At 38.9% G+C, this 10,934-nt stretch overlaps 1 protein-coding gene across 1 annotated transcript in view; it reads left to right on the top strand.

Moving 5' to 3' along the window:
- The first annotated feature begins 7,146 nt into the window (after positions 1-7,146).
- drd2a (dopamine receptor D2a) overlaps positions 7,147-10,934 on the top strand; it is a 44,968-nt gene continuing 41,180 nt past the window's right edge. The window contains exon 1 of the mRNA XM_068317608.1: positions 7,147-7,216. The gene's annotated coding sequence lies outside the window, so the exon portion shown is untranslated. The remainder of the gene's footprint in view (positions 7,217-10,934) is intronic.

Below are 10,934 nucleotides of genomic sequence, written 5' to 3'. Positions count from 1 at the left end.
TTCCCTTCTAGCACTCTTGAGGAAACCTCCTCACTTGGACTAATGATCAAATCATAGACTCACTTCATGGTACTCACTGGCCCCCAATTATATCAAAGGACTGACTTCTTTAAAATAAGATCCTCATCCTCCTGCTGCTGAGGACACTTCTTCTCCTGCTACCTTCATTACCTGAGCTTCTCTATTTGTCGGTTCATTTTCTCACATTCCCACTGCTGCAGTTATTAAGGAAAAAGCCAAGCAATCATGACATCACCATAAAAAATTACAATACATTATTTACAAGACTATCAGCAGCTGTGACAGGTCAAAGAAGCAAAACGACGGCTTTTCAAATGGGAGAGCATTTACTTGAATAATAAGGTGAGAAAGCAAGCTCATCTGAGAATTACAAGCTTTTTAGTTCAGAGGTTTAGTCGCAGGATTGTGTGTTTAGGTTCATCAGAGACACATTTCGACATATGTCCCTCAGCTACCGCAGTTGTAAGAGAGAAGTAGACTCTTTAAGATGCAGCTTGTAAATAAGTCTATTCGGCATTAGCATTGAGATAGAGGGGAGTTTCAAACAGCACTGCGAATAAACATTGAGATTCAAAATTTGGTAGAAATGGCACATGTGTGCACTGAAACTCAGTGAAACAGAAAATTATAAACGCAGTGGCAAAATATATTCAGGACGATAATCACTTAAAACTAAACTGTTTTCCCCTGTGGCATCATCCTTCAAGAGACCTCAGCGATCTACTTGGTGCATTTGGGACTTCAAAAGTGATGCAGATGTCTTCCTTGAAAACTCAACCAACCTTCACTTGCTTGTGGAGCCACAGTGATGTAATGTTTTTAAGAAAAAAATACAAATGCAGAATTTAAATATTGTTCCCATCCCTTGTATTTCTTACGCCTTCTCCTGTCACATTGCATTTCTTTATATCAGGCTATGTTATATGTTGGACTGCTGCATGTATCATTAAAGAATACAGTGACAGCAGTTGAATGCAGTGTTGATTGTTGTCACAGCAGTGGATGACTGCCCGTGTTCTACACCAAATCTCAGTGGGAGGATGAGATCAAAGGATTTGTGAATGTGGTTCCCTATACAGTATGCATGTATGGCAGCAGAAGCATAGAGAAGCCATAATATGAAGGGTCCCAGAAGTCAAACATAAACTCACAGCGACTATCGATGAGGTCAGTGTGAACAACTTTGTGCATGTGTTTAGATCACTTCTAATGGTTAAACTACATGCAGGTTAACTTAATGTTTATGGTTAATGGTAACGGTTAATAGGTGTATTTCCATTCAACAACATGAGTGCATTTGCCTCTTAAAGTAACAGTTTGATAAATTTATTTCCATCCTATCTCATATTAGCATATAAATAGGAAACAGCTAGCACGGCTCTGTTCAAATTTCCTTCCATTACCGATAGCTCTCGCAGATTTACACGGTATGACTTGCTTGTTTACTGTGTTTTGTTGTCACTGCGACAATGTCAGACAACCTATTTTCAATTTAGGTTTTTTGAGTGGAATAACAAACATGATACAAATGATAATTTTCTCATTTTAATTGTATAATTTGCATAAAATGATTTTTTAAACTAACAAACCAGGGATACTGAAAGAACTTTTGCCACCTTCAGATGAGCTAGCTGTTCATCAATAGTATGCATGCAACAAAGTAAACAGTTCCAAAACTCAAAGACTGTTTGAGTATGTTTTTAAAGCATACGCACAGAAAATCAGTTCAACTTTTTTAAATATTTTAAATGCTACGTGACATGCCCCTCACTGTGAGTTTTGTTTTATCCTACCTTAACAGGAGAACAGGAACAGGAAACATGGAAGCATTTTAACAACTCATTACTGACAAACCTTTGTGCTACACATCCATGGGCTGCCACAAGGTTAACAAGCATGTTGGTGAATGTGAAGGTATCTCTGTAGTTTCCCCTCATACTACCCACATGCTGCCTACAGTTTCCAGTTCTTTCAACCTCAATCATTTGAGGTCTCCCTAATGAGACACGGACACATATTGAAGATTTTTCTGAAGGATACAGTTTTCGATTGGGGCCATGAAACTGGGACCAAGAAGATTTTAAACTCTCCAGCATAAATTATTTATTTAACAGCTCCTCTTCCTGCACTTGAATACCTTTTCGAGTAATTATTCCTCTTGAAATGCTTTCCCATACCTGCCTTGCCGTAGTGTCTGTGAAAACACAGAGAGAAACAGGATGGGATGTTGCTGTGATTGCTGTAAAGCTCCACACTGTAATGAGTTCAATCACACACCACACAGAAGATGGTTCAATTAAACAACCTTATGAAATAAACATGAGTCCTGACTGCAGAAAGCAGCTTCTTCCATGTGTTGACACTGACTACATCTTTCCTCCATAACATCTCCTAAAAAGTGTAATTACTTTGTCTGAGTGTGCAAACAAGTTCTCAGTATTGAAAAGAGGGAGAACAAGTTCTCTTTGCTCTCTTATCTATAGCAAGAATATGTAATGGATGCGTTTCCTGTCACAAATGTATTTTTATTTTTATTATTAGAATTGTCTTGTGTCCCAAAACTATGTCACCTAAAGCAAACAGTCGTTAGTCTGCTCCACAGTTACAATTGCCTCGTCTGCAGTCCCGTCTACAGTCTGGGGTCTGCTGGTGCCTATCACAACCGGCTACGGGCGAAAGGTGGGGTACACCCCGGACAAGATGGCAGCTAATCACGAGGCCACATGACAGACAAACATCCATACAAGCTCACATGCACGCCCCCACTCACAATCACACCAACAGACAATTTAGTGTAGACCAGTTCACCTAAATTGCATGCTTTTGGAGGTGGATGGAAGCCAGAGAACCTGGAGAGAACCCACAAAGACATAGGGAGAACAAACAAACTCCACACAGAAAAGAATCAAACCTGAAACCTTCTTGCTATGAGATGACAGCGCAGCCCACTGTGACATTGTGCTGCCCACAATCTATTGGATATACCTCAAAAGAAACCCAGTAAATGAAGTTTCATTCACTTATTATTAAGACTAGACAGACTAGCTAACAACGATTTAAATTACAAACTATTCTAAGCCTGAAGTGTAATATGAATTTTCATGCACATGCATAAACTAAAATGCTTGTCATGTAGGAGCATGTCATTTACATGTCTCTTCACAGCTACACCTAACTTTGGCTTAGTGTACTTGTGGGATTAAACCATGACCAAACACGTGGACTCAATGTAGCAGCTCCTTCGATAGCATTGCCTACTCAAAGACTCTAAACCACACATGTGAACTTCAAATGAACATTCAGCTTTTATATTGATTGTAATTACGCCTGTTCTGGTACCATACTACGCGCATTAGCTGTGGCTCCTAAAAGGACACGTCACTGCAGTGAATAGTATCATCCAACTACCTGTATTTTCTTGAACCTATGGAGCAAGAACCACAAACAAACATATTATGATATTGATATTATGTGTAATCAATACTGTTAGCTAACATAAAACGCCTAAGAAAGAAAAGAGAGGGCACTGACAAGTTACGAAGCCATTTACTGCCCTTTGCCCTAGCTGAACCCGTCACCATGGGAATTGAATGACATATGCCAGGATTACAAATAAAGCCGTTCTATTGATTTAACTTGACCAATAGTTTCCTCAGTGTGGATCTCATTCTCATATTGTGCTGGTTTTCCATAGCTTTGCTTCATCAAAATGTGTGTGGCGGCGTTAAAACACGTGTTTTTGAAAATGCAGGTACCACAACCCCTTTAAGAATCCATGACAAAGTGGGTGCCAGTCATTTTCTGTTAATTAGCTATATGATTTTTTTGTATTATTGCTAATAGTTTCACTAATGTACAAACAAAGCATCATATTTTTATGCTCTTCATATGTTTCGTGTTCAAGTAGATGTGCATGACTAAAGGAGTCAGGCTGGCGCTTCTAGAATCTGCAGTCTGTCTCTTCATATCGTGCTCTACATGAGGGTAATAATCATTATTGCCCCTACCCTCTACCCTCTGACATTAAGATTATACACATTCCCCATGGATCCCTTGGCTTTCGGAAATCTTTGGAGGATTGTGGTACTTTTCATTAGACTGACACAAGGCTGAAGTCAGAGTGTAAAGCAGAAAGTGAGCACATTCAGCTAAATTGCTATGATTTATTTAACATTCTGCCAACATTCTCTCATCAACTCAAGTTAATAGAGGCCATATCAGGCAGCACCAGGCTGCAATGGTACCTTATGGCAGTCAGCACAGTATTAGAGCCTCCCACAACAAGCCTGGGGACTGTGCCTATTTGTGTGTGTTCTGCATGGGTGTATTCATCTCAGAGTTTGTGCGCAAGAATGACTGAGAAGTCTACTCTGAAACTTGGTTTGCTGGCTGGATACAAATGTCCCTGTAAGAACACAAAGACAATAATTCCCAACAAGGAAAATTCCCCAGTAATCTTTGATGTGTCATCCATTGAAAGGTTTTGAGGTTTTGTCATTCACCTTGTTGTTACATCTATAATGTGTTACTTCAGCCTGTATTACTTCCTCTGGGAATAGCAAATACACCCTCATCAGGTGAAAAGGTGTAAGAGTGTCTGACAGTGGTGAAACAGACACTCAGAATGCAATTAATGCGGAGGCCGGAGTGTAGGGATACGTAGGCTGTTCTTAGGCTTCAGTGGAAACCTCACTGAAGAGTTACAAAAAAGAAAAAGCAGCAGGATCACAACGTTAAAACCTCATTACAAACATAGTCCTTGATTGATTCAGAAAACGATGCAAAAGACTACGACCAGTACTTACTCCACATAAAGGCTCATGGTGAAAAAGAGGATAAATGCTGTAAGTGGGAGAGACAACATAGAACACCTCTGCATATTTCATTATATTATATAAGGCTGTTTGAATGTGTAGCGATCTATCACATTTCAAACTATCCATCACAAAATGCCTAATATGAAATACATTCTAACACACGGCTGTAAATGTGAACTTATTTTGTGTTTCTGCTTGTAAACATGGGCAGACTAATACCATCAGCTGTCGTTCACTTAGTTTCTTATTCCACTGATCCCCAAGATAATTCTGTTTCTTTGTCAAAAGCTATGAAGACATAAAAACAGAACAAAAAAAATTGAAACAAACAATAACAACTAGTAAACAATTCCTATGAAGAAGCCATGGTCAATACTCATCCTGTTTGTATGTTTTTGTAATAAGGACAAGGTATTCTATTTATCACAATGTGTTGTACCGTTTGTTATGCAGGTTGTGTTTTCATAAGTGTCTACCTGTGTGGCGTGGAGGCAGGTGAGGTAACTGGACATTTCAGTAAATTTTGATTACATGACGATTAACTCATCATAAAACCATCTTTAAGATCCATTAAACATTAAGCGAATCTGCAGCATTACAATTTACGCAGGATTCTGTGATCATCCTCCTTCATAGCATCACTATGATGCACATCATACAAAGTGTATTTCTGTGTTAGAAGATATCCAATCCTTTCATACCTCTGAGATCCAATCAAGAGCCATTGTATTTGCACTCACAAATAACAAGGTCAAAAGTGGGGTCCTGATCCAGTAAATAAATTCCAATGATTCCATGTGAAAATTCACGCTCACAATGTTTGCCCTCTGGACTGAGCGCATTCTTGGTTTTCTTGCCTCCCAGCTTGTTAATTTCTTTCATGAAGCATCCCATGTGTAAACTGGCTCCTGATTAGATGGCAAGGTTGAAAGTCAGCAGAGTGACACGTCACTTATTAACGACGGGGTTTATTAATGGAGAAAAAAAATATTTTCTGTGAGGGAGAGAGAGAGAGAGACAGAGAGGTAGGCAAACAGAGACAGATGTTGGTTAAGGTAAGTAGGGATCCATCACACATCACCTATTTCTGTAATTTCCCACTACATTACCATTTTCTACATCTTGGTCTAATGCACAAAGTCTGTCACAAGCCAGTGACAAGTGAATTATTTCCTTACAAAGCTTGTACAGCCCACCATCAGAAGATAAAATACTTTTCATCCATGTATTCTATTGACTGATTACTAACATACACATTCCGTGGCGCACAGAACAGAAACGTTCGAGATAAATGCACGGCAAACAGAAGGTGATATAATTTGACACCCTTTTTCGATGACAGTAAGGAAACATACGTCCTTTAAACAGATGAAACCCCGCCTTGATGTTCCGCAACGCTTTCCATTCGCCACGTCCCTCGTCTCCATCAGTAGCGAAGGAAACTCTCTGCGTAATGCTTGTGGACACCAGGCGGATAAGGCACAGTTCCAACCTCTGCTTTACTTCTCTGAAGAGCAAAGCGGAGGGGGAAAAAAAAAAGTATTCCTTTAGATCTTTTCCAAACAACCGAACAACAGTTAGTGATTTTACTATTTAAATATTCCTTTATTCCTGTGCAGTTTTTTTTTTTTTAACAGTTTTTACTAATGCCTCGCACCCGAGCCGCTACACTCAATCTCCAAGAGTAAACAGTGTGTAAAGCAAATGACGGATACAGTGGGAACTAACTGAATGCTCTTGGATGTAACAGTCGGTGCCTTTAAAAGAAAGATTCAGTCAAACTTATGGCGTGAAGGTAAGACAGTTCTTTTTTTCTCTTTCTTTGTGATGCGCCTGGGAATAAATCAAGAAAACACACTGCTTTATTCCACATCTCCAAAATAATTATCCCGCTACAGCCTATATAAAAGCAATTCTACACAGCAGGTATCCAAACCAGTCCATTCCTTAAAAAGAAATCTTCTGATTCATCCCTTCTTATTTCTCAATTTTAACTTTTAAGTTAATTTTCCATTGAAACGCACTGAACGCGCTGAGGATTTATTTTTACGCGATGGTTACAGCTGTGATACAATTTGGTGTCAAACAACTAAAAGCAAACATTTTGTGCTTAATTGATCCGAGGAGACCTGTCCTGAATGAGTTGTAGTTTAATTCTTCACATGTGGCAGTATGCCCGGCTGACGCCGTCCTCCCAACCCACGGCGCGTTGCTTTCAGATGTTTGTGCTTTCCAGTCAGTAATTAGCGCTCGGCTCTCCAGAGGCTGCCGTCCTCGACACAGAGCTCCGTGCAGGGCAGGAGACGGCTGCTCTGGCTGCAGATCCCGTCCTACACCCTATCAGTGCTTGTTCAGCTGCTCTAAGGGAACAAAAGCAGGTATTATCAATGAGGTTTCAGTTTCCTGTTATCCCCATGGACGCGTCTGGGGAAACTGTCATGTAGATTTTATTGCGACCTTGTCTTATTTTTTGTTTGTTTGTTTATTTATTTGTTTTTTTGAAGGTGGTTGTGTATGTACTATGACGACTCTGCTCTCCTGTTTTTTATTGAGCTATATTTTGGTGTCTCTCAACTCAACTGGAAATAGACTGTGTTTGTGTGCGTTTTTTCTTTGGGGATCATTATGCAGCGTTGTACCGTGTTCCAAATGTCATGTGACAAAGAATGATTTTTGCATTTCTGCTGTATTGATCGTGCTGTGGTCACTTTTTATTGAGTTAGTAATAACCAAACGGGGAAAAAAAGGAAAAGAAGTAAAAAAAAACCGAAGTGATGAGCTAGTGGAAAATATTTCTATACTATCTATAGTTAAAAAACAATGTGCTCATATTTGAGGTTGTGGATCCCTGGACGATTCAAACGTGATTATAAGTTTCCAAATTAGGGATTTTATTAAAAAAAAAAAAAAAAAAAAGAGCAGGTTTTGTATGGCAAGAAAAAAAAAGAGTTACAATATTTAAAGAATTAATGTGAATGATTTCATAATAGAGGGAAGAGAACAGCTGCATGTACCTGCATTTTAAATTTAAAATCAAGATATCCTATTTGATGCTGAGCCCAGTTCTTCTCCGTCAGATGACCTTTTTAAAGAGAAATTCTGCTTTCATATAGATTCTAGAATTTCATGTCTTCCATGTGTTTAATGTTCTTACCAGTGAAACAGCTCTGCTTGAGGCTGTGCTCGTCAGGTACAACTGACAGCTGCATTGAAACAAGCTTCTTGGATGCTTCCAGATCATTTCCTATTCTGCTCAGTGGATTATTTTAATTAGCATCAAGAAAATAAGATCTTAAGAAGGACTCAGATCAGAGCATGTCATGTGTGGTTCTGTTATCAATTTGCATTTTGGGAGTGACTGGCTTACATGGACATATTTACATCAAGGGGCTTAAAGCAAAACCTCATAATGCAGCTGGTCAGTCAATAGTTCCATTTGAATTCAACACACAGTTCCCAAGAGAGATGACATGGATTGAAAAACAGTATCACTGTGTCACAGCCTGTGCTTAATAAATCCAATTACAAACCTAAACAAATGTTGCCTGTTAATGATATTCTGGTATCCATTTTTCTGTGGTCTGAGAAATCCCAAACTGATTTTATAAAACAGACATGTGAAAGCTTTTCTCCCGAGGAATCTTGTTAGTCCTTTGTCAAGTGTGCTGAAAATCATATGAAGTACCAATATGCTTAAACTTAATGCATTGTTTCCAGTACAATCTACAATACATAATTCACAGAAAAAGAAACTGTGGGAAATGTGAGGATCCGTATTTCAGTTGTTGGGTATTTTACAACGGTCTTAATGCAAAGAAATTATTATGACGTGTTCTTCATGCTTAGATGGTCATTTGTGGTGCTTGCATAAAAGTCATACTATCTGGTCTGGTCTGTAAAGGTGGAATCACATGGAGCATTGCGGTACTACTGTTTGTACCAAAATAAAAAAGAACAAGAAGCATGCACGCAACTTCAACCTTTGCACGTGTCCCCCCCCCAAAAAAAACATAAGTGACCAAAAAATGCATCATGTAACTTGAGGTAAACTGAAAATCTGAGCAGAAGCTAAAGCACAGTCCACCAACCAGAAGCTTAAAATAGCTTCCAGATCACAGGTAAAGAGAACAAATCTAACCCTAACCCTGCTTCAAATCTTATGCCTCCATTTGTATACACACATACAGTATATTATAGGCTACTGCATGTGGGACTTGCTTTCATAGTGTGTGGATTCCAACAGTGTATTCTCATCTTAAATTGGATTCTGCTTCTATGCAGACACCAGAAAGGAATGACTCAACTCATATCACTTCATTAAAAATACCTGTCTGCTTTTTCACATGACTAAAATGAAAATTTTAATGTATTTCCTGTTTTGTCCGAAGTGTTACTTTGGCTGTACTTATATTTCTATGTCACTATTGTTACCCGTGCTGACTGTCACATCCTTAGATGCCACCTTTGAGCGCTTAAAAAATCTTACAAGGCTCTCTTTGCGACAAAGCCTTTTTGTTGCTGGTGTCCATCATTGGGCTTTTTATGCCATATGGGAACTCCATTTTCAACATATTTACATACATTATGGCATGAATGCACCTCTACATTCAACGTGGCCTTGTTGAGTATGCCATTAGGAACTCTGATGCATGTGGCACATCTGTCATATAGTGTTTTGAAAGACAAATCAATTTATTGTATCTGCTGTCTTTGACTATATTGGATTGGCCTACATTTCCAATCTTTTGAAACCCATTCTCCATTCGGCATGTCAAATACATCAACACTTTGGGGACCAGAATCATCCCTGACTCAGTGGAGGAACCAATTAGGTCCAAAAGCTGATAGGAGATCCATCAAAACATTGCTATTGCCCAGGTTGTCATAGAAAGTTATGCCATCTAGTGTGTTTGTGTGTGCATTAATGGTGTTTCCATTTACTTATCAATCTATACATCAACACTGCAATGTATTAAGTAACAAAAGAAACCTTAATGAAGATGTTTTACACTGTAAAACAATTGGTTTGTTATTGTGTAATGAAAATACATATTTTTGTGACTAATTGTCTTCAATGTCACACTTTATTTTTGAGAGCCTACAGTATGTAGTGATATGTTCACACAGCACTTTATTCCTTTCTCTTACAGGGCAGTTGATAAAATTTGAACAGCACCACCACCTCCACAAATAATTCTTTATATTTGGACTACATGTACATGCAAATAGAGAAAGGTGTCAAGTGACTGGCTTGTTGTTAAACATGACTAAAATAGCTTATAAACACTTACATGAGATGCTCTGTTAGATAGAAATACAAATTTTTAACTTGATATAAAGTACATTGTCCTTGGTCTTTGGATGCAACAGGCAGTCAAAGCTAAAAGAGCAGTGAACCTTTCCATGCATACCCGCCCCCACCCCTGGTCACCACACACACACACGCACGCACGCACGCACACACGCACACACACACACACACACACACACACACACACACACACACACACACACACATTTCGTTACGGCTACACTGTCCAACGACATCATGTACCTTTTAGTAAATCTTTGTGTGCTAGGATGCAGACACACAATGAGTGCATGTAGAGATAGTCAAATGTGTTCTATATAGCTTGAGACAGCATCACAGGGAAATGACTTTTAGATTCATTTCCAGGTCCTCAGGAGAATTAATTCTTTGAATGTTTCATCTACACCAATGAAATGCACAGTGATTGTCAGGATGGCTATTAGAGGAGACAGGAAGGAACAGGAAAAAATAGCAACTGTAGACAGAAAGAACAGGCATTACATGAAATTTATCATCAATGATCTTCTTTTGTAATGTGATTGATCTGAAGACCCAGGCACAGGAACACACAGTTTCTGTAGTAGTGCTAATTCCAAATCACCCCAGTTCCAGCAGATGGTGCCTGACACAGTCTAACCCCGAATGTGTGGGAAGAAAGATTATCTACACTCCTCAATCAAAATGTATTTGTTCCTGAATCCCAGGGTTTTAAAGGCCAAAAATTAAAAGGTGAAAATGAGATGAGACTGAATGATTACTCATACAACACCCATGTTTCTATAGTC

The sequence above is a fragment of the Antennarius striatus genome, chromosome 6 (assembly GCF_040054535.1).
Source record: "Antennarius striatus isolate MH-2024 chromosome 6, ASM4005453v1, whole genome shotgun sequence".
Taxonomy (NCBI): Eukaryota; Metazoa; Chordata; class Actinopteri; order Lophiiformes; family Antennariidae; genus Antennarius; species Antennarius striatus.
This window is presented reverse-complemented; position numbering and strand designations above follow the sequence as displayed.